The sequence below is a fragment of the Hippopotamus amphibius genome, chromosome 16 (genome assembly GCF_030028045.1).
Source record: "Hippopotamus amphibius kiboko isolate mHipAmp2 chromosome 16, mHipAmp2.hap2, whole genome shotgun sequence".
Lineage (NCBI taxonomy): Eukaryota > Metazoa > Chordata > Mammalia > Artiodactyla > Hippopotamidae > Hippopotamus > Hippopotamus amphibius.
The window spans coordinates 25,093,029-25,104,931 of record NC_080201.1 but is presented as its reverse complement, the minus strand read 5'-3'; positions in this window follow the sequence as shown (position 1 = coordinate 25,104,931).

The window sequence follows — 11,903 nt, the reverse complement described above, 5'->3', positions numbered from 1 at the left end:
GCTCTTGACACACAGTAACTCATTTTTTAATAACCTCCTAATTATTCCCATATCCAATTTAACAGTTATGGTAAAGATTCTAGGGATGCATAGGTCTTGCTAAATCTGTTTCCCTTATGTGTTTCTATAAGCCACAGAGTGTATGCAGAATAATGTCTAACTTAACAATTGAGGCATGGCTAATTGGATAGATGGATGAATGGATGGATGGATGGACGGACGGACGGACGGACGGATGGATGAACAGACGGATGGATGAATGGGTGATGGGTAGACAGACACATGAATAAATTAATGAATCAATATATTGAATTGCTTTCTAGAATTGAGCAATGTAGTTAACCTTTTTAAATTATTTATTTATTTATTTATGAATTTATTGTTTATTTTGGCTGCGTTGGGTCTTCGTAGCTGCGCACAGGCTTTCTCTAGTTGTGACGAGCAGGGGCTACTCATTGTGGTGGCTTCTCTTGCTGCAGAGCACAGGCTCTAGGCACACAGGCTTCAGTAGTTGTGGCTCATGGGCTCTAGAGCACAGGCTCAGTAGTTGTGGCACACAGGCTTAGTTACTCTGCAGCATGTGGAATCTTCCTGGACCAGGGATCAAAGCCGTGTTCCCTGCACTGGCAGGCGGACCCTTAACCACTGCACCACCAGGGAAGTCCCAATTTAGTTAATCTTGATTGGCATCTATCAATAATATTTCATCTGGTCAATGACAATCTCTAAAATCACATTCAACTCTGAAAATGTATGAATCTATAAATAGTGTTATTTGTATCTCACACATTATCAGCCCCACATTATATGCTGAAAAAAATTTCTTCTTTATATTTAAAGTTAGATATATTAGCAGTTGCGTACGTGAGATTATATGGATATGAGGCTCTTTTGATTCACAAAAAGTTGAATTCAGTTAAATTCCTTTTAGGAATACAGTGATATCTAATATATTGCTATATTTTTACTAAGTATTATGTCTTCATCAGAAAAATCTTAGGTACTTATAGGAATGCTGAGAACAATAATGATATTCCCTCATTTTATAACTGAGGGGACTGAGGCACTGGTCTGATCTTGTTCATTGTTACCCGTTTCTTTTAGGCTTACAGATTTTTGACAAGCAAGACCAGAATAATGTTTTAAAGTCAGTGGAACAGAAGTCAAATATTAAATTTGGATGAATGAAAACATAACACGTTAAAGTTTCCTACAGCTGTATCTTCTTTGTAATCATGGCACACTTCTAAAGAGCTTCAACTAAAAACCGTAAAATCTTTGCAGATTTTTCTTTACCTGATGTGTTAAATTTAAAAATTAATCCAATGCCCACAAATCTATGTTTCTTGTTTTACAAAATAGTTTATTGATTAGCCAAGGTCTAAACAAAGCTTCCTACATGACTCATTGATCAAAATAAGATCCAAGAGCTCATTAACTCAGTTGTCAGATCCATTCATTTATTCATAAGCTTCTTTTTTCCTACTAACCTTTCACAATAGTAAAAGCAAAAGAGCTTATCTACTTTTATGTTTCACCAAGCATATATCAGTCATCATTAGGCTCTTTTCCAAAGGAAATTTTAAAGAACATGTACATTCCAAAATATTTTACCTGGAGGATGAAATCTCCAAACACTGAACTATTTAGTAGATTATTGTAGCTTTAAACAGGGGGAAATGTAGCCACTTAATATTCCTATTTTGATATTAATTACTTGCACAATCCAACCATAACACAAACTACCTACTTAATATGGAAACAAAGGATCTTTGGAAAATGTTCTTTGGATTTTTCTTATGGTAGGGGGACTCACTGGCAGATGCTTTCAAGTTTTATCACTAAAATTTGGATCAACTGATGATGAGACTAATCTCATATTTATTCATAGCTTCTGTGTATAGGACTTCAGCTCCACTTGGGTAAATGGTCCCATATTTGCAAGCATGGATGCCAATCTACATATATTTATAAGATGTCATCTTTTGCTAGGGTGACTTTATAGCTTATCCAGTTTTGAGAGTGAAAGATAGTACTGTTAATAGTTATGCTGGAACAAACAAGTTATATACCACAGGGACTTATGATTGCCCTGCATTTAGTTGAATAAATGACCAGTCTTACCACAACTGTTCTCTCCTCTACTTGAGCCTGATTTCTCACTAAAGGGTATTTCGCACATTATTATTCTAGGATGTCTTTCAGTACAAACTCTTTCCCTCCAGATTCCCTAATTCTGTGCATCTCAGGTTTCACTTTTACAATGAAGTTCGCTGGTCCCCTAGCTCTCATTAATTGATCTTTCTGAGCAGTGCTTAGAGTTTGCACTGCACATCATCATTGGCTCTGAAATTGTTTGCTCTTGTTTCATACATGTGCAAGTTTTATCTTCCAAAATATACCACAGGTTTCTCAAAAGCAGAGAGAAATGTGTTATACTATTTCCTCTCCAGGAGACTTAACATAGAAATCACCAGCTAACAGTGTGATCCTATACTGAGTGATAAAACTGGACATGGTATTTTTTTTTTTTCTCTCACACTTCCTCTACCCTTCTCAATGTGCTCCAGCCATACTGGCCTACTTCCCATTTGTTCAAGATGCCAATCACGTTGACTCTGTAGTACTCATTCAATTAGCCTATCAGGCATTTTCTTCCACTTATTTGCAGGTTGATTTCCCTACTTTACTTCAGATTCCTGTTCCAAAGTTACTTCTTTAGAAAAGAGTTCCTTGGAACTATCTATATTATGTCCGCTTTCACCCTATTAGCCTTATTCCCTTAGCTTTACTCTCCTTGCTTTACTGCTATTCTTTACAGTTCTTATTTCTTTCCTAATGTGTGAATACACACAAAGATGCCACTCCTCCCCCAATAATAACTGAGTTTCATATCTTGTTCATCTTACCAACAGCTAGAAGTGTGCTAGGAACATAGAAGGTGCTCAAGAAATTTACGTATCAATTGAAAGAACGTGGCAGGGGAAGAAAGATATTCCCCCCCAAACAGTGGCGGTGGTGATAAAGGAAAGTATAGAATAGTTTATTTGAAAGAGAATGCAAATCACATTTTAGCTTAAAGGACCTATATTTTTGTACTTGAACTCAGATCTGTCCTTAGACCTGTGAAGTTTCTACCAGCTACACCATGCTGAATGATCACCAAGGCTAACATAAATTCTAAGAAATTTTCCATTTCTAGGAATCCTTCACATATTTCCCCCATGAAGAGCTGAATAGAAACTAATATCTATTCTGAAATTCTTTCTTAGCTGACGAACCGAAAATGAGCAAGTATGGCCATCATGCAGAGATCTTTTTTTTTTTCCTCATTAGATTATTGAATCTGGGAAGGAAAGAGGATAAAAACAACATATTATATCAATCTTAGATAGATAGCCTTATTCCCTTTGCCTCTCCTTACAAGACCAGTTTAACCTCTGTTGCTTTAAAATAAATAACAACATATGTTGCTTTAAAATAACCATATATAGGCTATAAACACAGTATTTTAATGGATTTTCACTTTTGTGCTGTCAGTGTAGATAAAACTTAACTGCATCTCGTAAGAGCCTTTTCTAGAGATGTAGCAGTACATATAAAATGTGTTAGGCCATCAACCCACTCTGTTTTTCCTGGAAACAGCACCCTTGCCATTTTGAGAGTTGCTCTTTCCCATGCATGGTTATATGGCTGGCATAGAAGCTGCTGCCTTTCCATATGATTCAGGCAGTGAAGACACAGCCCCAGCTCAGACCATCATCAGAGCTTAAGGTGGACACCAGATCAAACCCAGACCAATGAGCATCTTCCCTAGGGATTTGTCCAATTTGATCTAGAAGGAAAGCCCTTTTATCCTTGGCCACAGATGCTCGGAAATGAATAAGACCTGTATTATCCTTTATGTGTAGAAAGGAAGCATTCTCTAGTAAAAATTAAAGGCAGTCAATAAAAGTAAAACACAAAACAAAGCACACATGCCCAAAACAAAAGTGTAAAATACAGTTTAACTGCATTTGAGTGCCTGGTTCCCGTTACCCAGATAAACTCTAAAACGACCCTTTCCTTTGCCTTATTGAAGTGAATCAAGAAATTCTTCTCCAGAATGTTATGCACATTTGATGTTTCTGCTGCTCATTTTTTTTCCCTCGGCGGGGGGGGGGGTGGGGGGGTAGCGGGAGCAGGGCGCTCCTAAACAAACTCTAATGTATATTGCAAACCTTTTCAGGAGCTCTTTTCCTGTTATGCCTCTCCTGAAATCTCATGCCAAATGACTCACTTCTCTACCAAATTCTATTTTCTGTTCATCCTTCTATAATTACATGTCTTATTGGGGTGCATTTTTGCACATCAGTTTTTACTGTCATGGGTCTTATATGCTCTGTGAATATATACAGCTGTCCTATATGCTCTGTGAAGAGTGAGGCTCTGTATTAAACCTCCATCACTAGAACGTATCACTTTAATGTCAAAGATTAGGTTCTCAGGAAGTGTTTGAAGTAATAAACAACCTTGGAAAGGGGCTCTTTTTTATCTTGCTAAGAAAGTAAGTGTACTCCACCAGAGGTCACTCCTAATATTTGATAGAGATAATAATTAAAAAGTAAGTAAATCTATATACAGGAGCAAAATAATGAAACTGACATTGGAGGCAAAGGCTTTCTTGCTATATTATATACAGCCTTTTGATCAGTTCCAGTCTTTTCCTCTTGAAATCTCAGTTATATTCTCTTTTTGTAGAAATGCTTTATCAAAAATACTTTTATCTTGCTCTGCTCTTCTTTTGAGTATTTTATTATAACTCTTAATTAAGTGACACTCAAGATTATTTGCATTTGAAAACATATGCAATTGTATTATATGAGGTATTAAAAGTTTCCACATCTAAATATTGTTCTGTTTAATTCGGTTTGCTTCATGCTATGTAATTTAACTTTTAACATTTGTAACGTGTTTACTTCTAGTGTATTTTGCATTTTGCTCTTTATTAAACATGGAGTATAATAACAGCAAGAAAGCCTTACATAGATAGGCAGTGGTCATTCTAATGGATCATTTGATTTTACAACACACGTGCTAATGTAAAATTATACATGTACTACACATTTCTATTATCTTCTATAATTTCATCCTTCAGATGGATTTCAAGGAGAGACATTTAAAATATATTTGTGTGAAAATTAGATTTAAGTTGAAAAGTATCCAAGGGAAAATGTAGAGTAATACTTCTGCTATTATAATTACGCACTAGGAGAAGATTCAAATAGAGTACACACTGAAAACAGGCTTAGTGCAATGTGTTTATCTTGGCACTGGCAGGAGTGGAGAGTTTTAGCTAAAGTTTATTAGAAAAGAATCTACCTTGGTAAATGCAAGCTAAACTTTAAGCACCGTTATCGCTAGAGTCACATACTTTCTTCACCAATAAAGTGACTTCTGTTTAAATTTATGTAATTTTTTCTTTGTCAAAAGTTCAACCTTGCAGCTATTTTAACCATTCAGGAAAATATAATAAAAAAACCAAATATTTAATCTATACACTAGAGAAAACTTTTTGTTACGTGAGAACTCAAAATTGTTTCCGCGTCTTAAATTTCCCTGTGACTTATCCTAGGCTATCATGAGAGTTGAGTATGTAGTTAGAGAGTTGGCATAAGTGCTGTGATGTTGACCCTGAACTGGATGCTAGGAATACTTCATTAACTCTCTATCATAAAGACAAGTTTCAGGGTCTGTAACTTAGCATTCCTAGACTCTCTGTTTTCTGATTCTCTACTGTCATTTCTCATTTCTCATTTATAACTTCACACTCTATAGTCCAAACATATTGACCTCATTACAGTTATCCAAATACGTCTTCTTAATCTTTTTTGTGTTTGTGTGTGTGTTTGCTTCAACTGCCGAGCACATTTTTCTCACCCCTCAGTAACTGTGACATATTGTTTTTTGAAGATGGGTAGGTTTTCATTAGGTGCTTGACTTAAGCATCTAGCATCCTAAATTTAATCTCAGCTTTGTCACTGACCAACTCTGTAGCTGGGAGGTAGTTGACTAATCTCTCTCTGTGTCTGTTTCTTCATGTGTAAATTATAGTATTTACTATAGTAAATAGTATCTAGAGGTAGTGTGTGTGTGTGTTTATGTGAATTCTCTTCACACAATTTTAGGCATTTAGGGAGTGCTTGTAAGTGTAAAGTCTTCCAAAATAAATAAAGAAAGCTGAAATAATATCATTTTCTCTGTACTATTATTTCTTTGGCCTGAAGATGCATAGATAGAAAAAATACGATGCTTTTAGTGAGAATTTGTGTGCGTGTGTGTGTGTTAGTACAGACTCCAACTGAGAATGCACTGGGATTTTTGCTCTATTTCCAGCAGTCATCAGAAATACCTCATCATGCTCACACACTAGTTCATCATCAGGTTCACCTGGTGATTTTATAAAAATACAATTTCCATGTTCCCTACTCCCCTCAACCCCATAAGAGACTGACTCTGAAGGTCTGGATTAAAGCTGCAATATCAGGTAATTCTAATTCACAGTCAGATCGGGGTGTCCACCATGCTCATCTCGCCCCCCCCTTCTCCTTCCGTCTGTATCATTCTGATCTCTCTTATTATATTCAATTATTGCATTCTATCCTGTCTGAAAAGCTAAGTGAAGGCAGCCCAATTCTGTCCCTGTTGCTATGCATTCATTCATTTATTCTTGTCACAAATCCTTACTGAGAGACTTTTGTGTCACAGACACTGTGCTACCTGCTAGGTATACATTGTTTACTGTTTGGTAAAAAGGCAGTACTGCTGAGCATCAGGAATTCAAACTACCTGGGTTGTAATCTGGGCTGAATTACTGCTAGCCGTTGTGTACCACTCTGTTGTCTCTAACCTCATTCATCCTTGTTTCATCATCTCTAGGATGTAAATATCATTGTCCCCAGCTCTCCCAATTCTTTGTGAGGCTTCACATGAGATCTCTATTGTCACCTGACAAGTTCACATACACATCAGTTATAATTTTATTAATAGTGATATCAGTAGTTACAGAGACAACATAAAAAAGAAAACAAGTGAAACATTATAAGGGCTGATTAATTTTATGAAGGGCACAATTGGATGCTTGAGAAATATCAGAAAAACAAGATTCAATAAAATGATTAAAGAAAGTTTCTTGAGAAGGTGATAGTTAAGGTGGTATGTAGAAGATAAAAGGGAAAATGGCACAAGAAAACCAAGGGGAAGGCATTTTTGGCAAAAGGAAAAGTATATCTAAAGGTTTGCATCAGGGAATCATCTGGAATATTCCAGAAACTGAAAAGCCAGTGTACAATTGCTGCTTACCGTGAGAAAACAGTTGTCTGTTTCAGAGGCGCTATTGCTCAAGGCTCAAAGCCTGCTGAAGCGCCTGCATCCCCTGAAGCCATTGTCTGCCCTGGGGCACGGCAGCTGCCCCTGCAGTGATGGTCAGTATTCCTGCTGAAGGCACATCAGGTTGTCTGCTTAAGCCGTGACAAGCAAGGCCAAAACCACCCACCCATGAGTTGACCTCTGGGATAATTATTCACCTAGCACTTCGCTTTCATTCTGATCCTGTGTCTCCTTTTATCTGAAAATATCACATGGTGCCACCCGCCCAAAGCTGTGCCTCTGACATTTGAAACGTCTTATAGACGTTTTACGGAATCAGTTCTTTTAGACTCATCTTTAGGCACATGTTGCCAAGTGGTTGAGAATGGAACTCCAGAATCACACTGTAATGTATACTCCTACTTTGTAACTTAATTGCTAGGTGACCTTTTACTTACATTTTTAAATTCTTGCATTAAAAAATTAAGCACAAACTTAGTGGCTTAAATTAACACCCATTTATTGACTTACACTTTGGACAGTTGGAAGTCTGGACACAGTGTGACTGTAATCTCAGTCCAGAGTTTCACGAAGCTGAAATCAAGGCTTCAGCCAGGCTCTCATGATAGGTAGCCTCAAGGTAGTCTTGCAAGCTCCCATGCTATGGCATTATTCAGTTCTTTGCTGCTGTGCTACCGAGGCCCCATTTCCTTGCTGGCTGCCAGCCAGGCATGCTTCCGGCATCTGGACACCACCTGCATTCCTTTCCATGTGGCCCCCTCCATCTTCAAAGCTCAGAAAAGAGAACCTCCGTCTGTTGAAGACTCTTCATTCTTCAAACACTTTCTACAGGAAGAGCCTAGTTCTTTCTAAGGGCTCCCCTCATTAGGTCATACCTACCAGTCATCTCCCTTTTAAAAATTCGTCTGTGCTACATAACATAACCTAACCCCTGGAGGGACCATCCCATCTTCTTCAGAGTGCACATCCACCATAGAAGAGAGAGGCAGACATCTTGGGGGCGATCTTAGAATTCTCCCTGGCACACCTTGTCAAGACTTTAAGCCATAGATTCCTTCTCTGTAAGTCAGGGATGATAAAGGTGCTTTGCCTTTGGATTTCTGTGATGAACAAATGAGGTAGTCGATGTAAAGTGATTGCAGTGGTCACTAGCATGTGAAAACTCTTTAAAATATCAATGCGGTTTCACTATCCTAACTACTACCCCCACACCAGGACCTCCACTACTACTTATTCCTTCAGTATAGGTCTGTGGTCTGTGGCAGATGGCATATCATTTATATTCATGCATTCCCCTTTTGCTCACTCTAAGATGATTATTTGCCTAAGAAACCAAGGATTCTCTTGGCTCCAAACAAATGATTGGAAGATTTTCTTTGTCATTCTTCCCTCAGGATTGTGATTCCTTGAGTAAATACGATGGAGCTTCCATATGTGCCCATTTTTCTCCAACAAACATATACACTCACATCTGCACTCACACAAACACACACACATACATACACACCCCACATTAACCCTTCAGAGAGAGAGAGGTGATCATTTCACATGTGTGTGATAATCAGACAAAACTGCATTTATGTCCTGGCTCTGCTAGGATATCTAACTTCAGGGAGCCTCCACTTCCTTCCCTATGATAAAGGTACATTAATGATGACTGCCAGACAGAGTGGTTGCTAGAATTAAATTACTTTATAGTGACTTCCAGATGAATTATAGCTATTGTGATTAATACAAATCTACCACAATTTATCATACAGCTTATGAAAACTAATCATGCTGACTATTTCCAACTTGGAATACTTAAAATACAGTAAATGTGCTATCCTGTTTAATTTTTTTAAACTAGGAACAACAAACAAACACGTCTAATAGTTCACCTTAAGTTAAGCTCCCCACCCTCCCCACCCCCTGCCGGTGTCCAAAGGATGATAGCTTAAAAACAAAAAAGGATACGTATTCCGTACTTTCTAACAGTTCATTTTTGCTTGTATTCTTTCTAATTTATTCTGGGTGAAATCTGAAACCCTTTTTATCACAGGACATGAGAAATGCTGTATACAGGTGGGTTTTGGTGGATGTGACATTTGGGGGCATCCCAATCAGTTTTTCTCACCCTGCTCATTCATGCTGATTGAGTCATAAGGTGGTCACCTCAGTTTGTGACAGCTACTGTTTCTCCACCTGAGTCACTTCACTCCAGATGTTTTATCCCTACAGAAAACAAGTAAAGAGACACAGTTGAACCACAGTATCAGTGAATGCTCTTTATAGGATGGATACTAGAAAGGGGAAGGGGAGAGAATCTGCTCTCTTAACACCCTAAAGAGCTTGAAATGCCTGGGGTAACATTCAGCATTTTTCATTCATTGGTACATATCTCCAAGGTCGGGCTACTTTATTATGTTTAAAGATAATATTGCCATTTTCCTTTTCTCTTCTTTTCTTTTTCAATGACGTAGAGTTATGTTCCAGAATTCAAAGTGCATTCCAAGTAAAGCCATGCTCAACTGAAGGGTGATTTCTGTTATTTGAGATTAACGTTTTGATTGTGCACTTAAGCATTTAATGTTGCATTTTTGGCTAAACAGTCATTTATTCACGAAAGAAATACTTGTTGAACACCTACTTTGGGCCAAGTACAAAGAACTGAGGATGCAGTTCTATGTACAGTTCTATGAGGTATAGAGTTGTGTTAGAAGAACAGATTCTGGAGCAGGACGGTCCTTGATTACCACTTACAAGCTGAGGGACGTTGGGCAAGGTACCCAATTTATTTTTGTCTCAGTTTGTTTATCCATGTGATGTGGATAATAATAGCACCTACCTCATAAGGTTGTAAGAAGGAGTAACCACGTTAATGTTTGTAAAATGTTTTAAAACACTGCCTGACACATAAGTTCTAGGTAAGTTGAGGAAACAATAAGAAATTTGTCACTTTTATCTAACTGTGGCTCATGGCCTTTGGCAGCGAGTGGGGAAAGTACCACTAAATGGCTATATTTCATTGTACGTTATTCATAATTAAGATTTCATAGACGTTACAGTGTAACACCGAATGCAGTCGGGCCTGGGAGGTGTGAGAATAGGAAAACCTTCAAGGAAAGATGATGTTTGATTTACCTTTTGAAGACTGGGTAGGAGTTGATGAAGGAAAGGAGAGAAATACAGGCCCGCTGTTTCTTACTGAGCAACACAGAAGAGTGGCCAAGCAATGAGGCTATGGAGGGGTGCGTCACGGGCGAGGAGGCTGCAGAAGTAGGTAGACATCAGATGATGGAGGGGAAAAAAGTCATTATATTTTGACAATATTAATGACAAATATGGTATCAGTGGAACTTTATGAATCAGTGGAACACAACATTAGACCAAGGGTACCTGCCTTTATAATTAGTGAACTAGAAAAGAGTGGAGTTAGAAAGTGTCTAATCCCTACTCCCTTGGGTCAGAGAGATTAAGGATTTAGATGAGATTTAGGTACTTTCTTAGCTTCAGCACCATTAAAAGTACATGGACTCTAATTAGTTAGACCTGCTTTAAATGAGTCACTAGAGCTGTCAACCCAGCGAAGTCACTGTTTTGTCTCTGCTTTGTCACCTGTAAAATGGCTAAAAGGTGTCTATTCAATTAAAATTTTGTACTGTGATGTATATAAATTGTCTAGTTCCTGCTACATGTTAGATCCTGAAATAAATTATGAAGACAGGAGCCACTTCCATTTATTAATATTTCTAATATTTGACCCATAAAGAATTTGAATCTGTTTAAAATAAGAAGACATGCATTAAATAATATGACTGTTGAGGTAGAAATTAAACATAAAGACCATAGAAAAAGAAAAGAAAATATAGATCATGGAAAGGAGAGTAAAAGTTGCACATCAAAGTCAACTTAGTTGCTAGAATTGAGATAATATTTGAATTGATTCTCAACAACTAGATAGTGAAATGTGGTTGTTACCAGGATGATACCAGGTCTTCTGCTTGCTAGGGCAGAGCGCTTTCTACTACCTCAAGAAATACATGAATTAAGAGTAAGATACTACAGGAGGAAATGCCCTGTGGTTAATTAACAGCTATCTGTTCTTTAAGAGGAAAGTTGATGCAAGCGTTTTTCACCCATGTGTATCACTTTGAATTCTGCATAGTGCATACGAGAAGTCACATTGGCTGTTCTATTTCCCTCCAAGCAGTCCTGCAGTTTGTAGTTTTCCATTATGCTGCCATCTTATTAATGAAGAATTATTATGGCAAAGAAATCTTTCGAGGCAGTTTAAACTGGTAAACTGCTTAAAGGGGAGGAAAGGGATGTTTTCAAGTTGTAATCAGGGACTCCTAAACATTAGGACACACATCATCTTGTTCCCAAACTCCCACTAGAGCCACAATCATAATGCATTTCTTTTTGGAGTATCTGGGCAGGGGTTTGGGGGAGGAGGAGAAATAAACAGTACCCAGCAGAAAAGAACTATATTGGATTTTTAGTGAAGCAGATAGTCACACAGATGTTAAACATGGAAATGAGAAAAAAAAGAT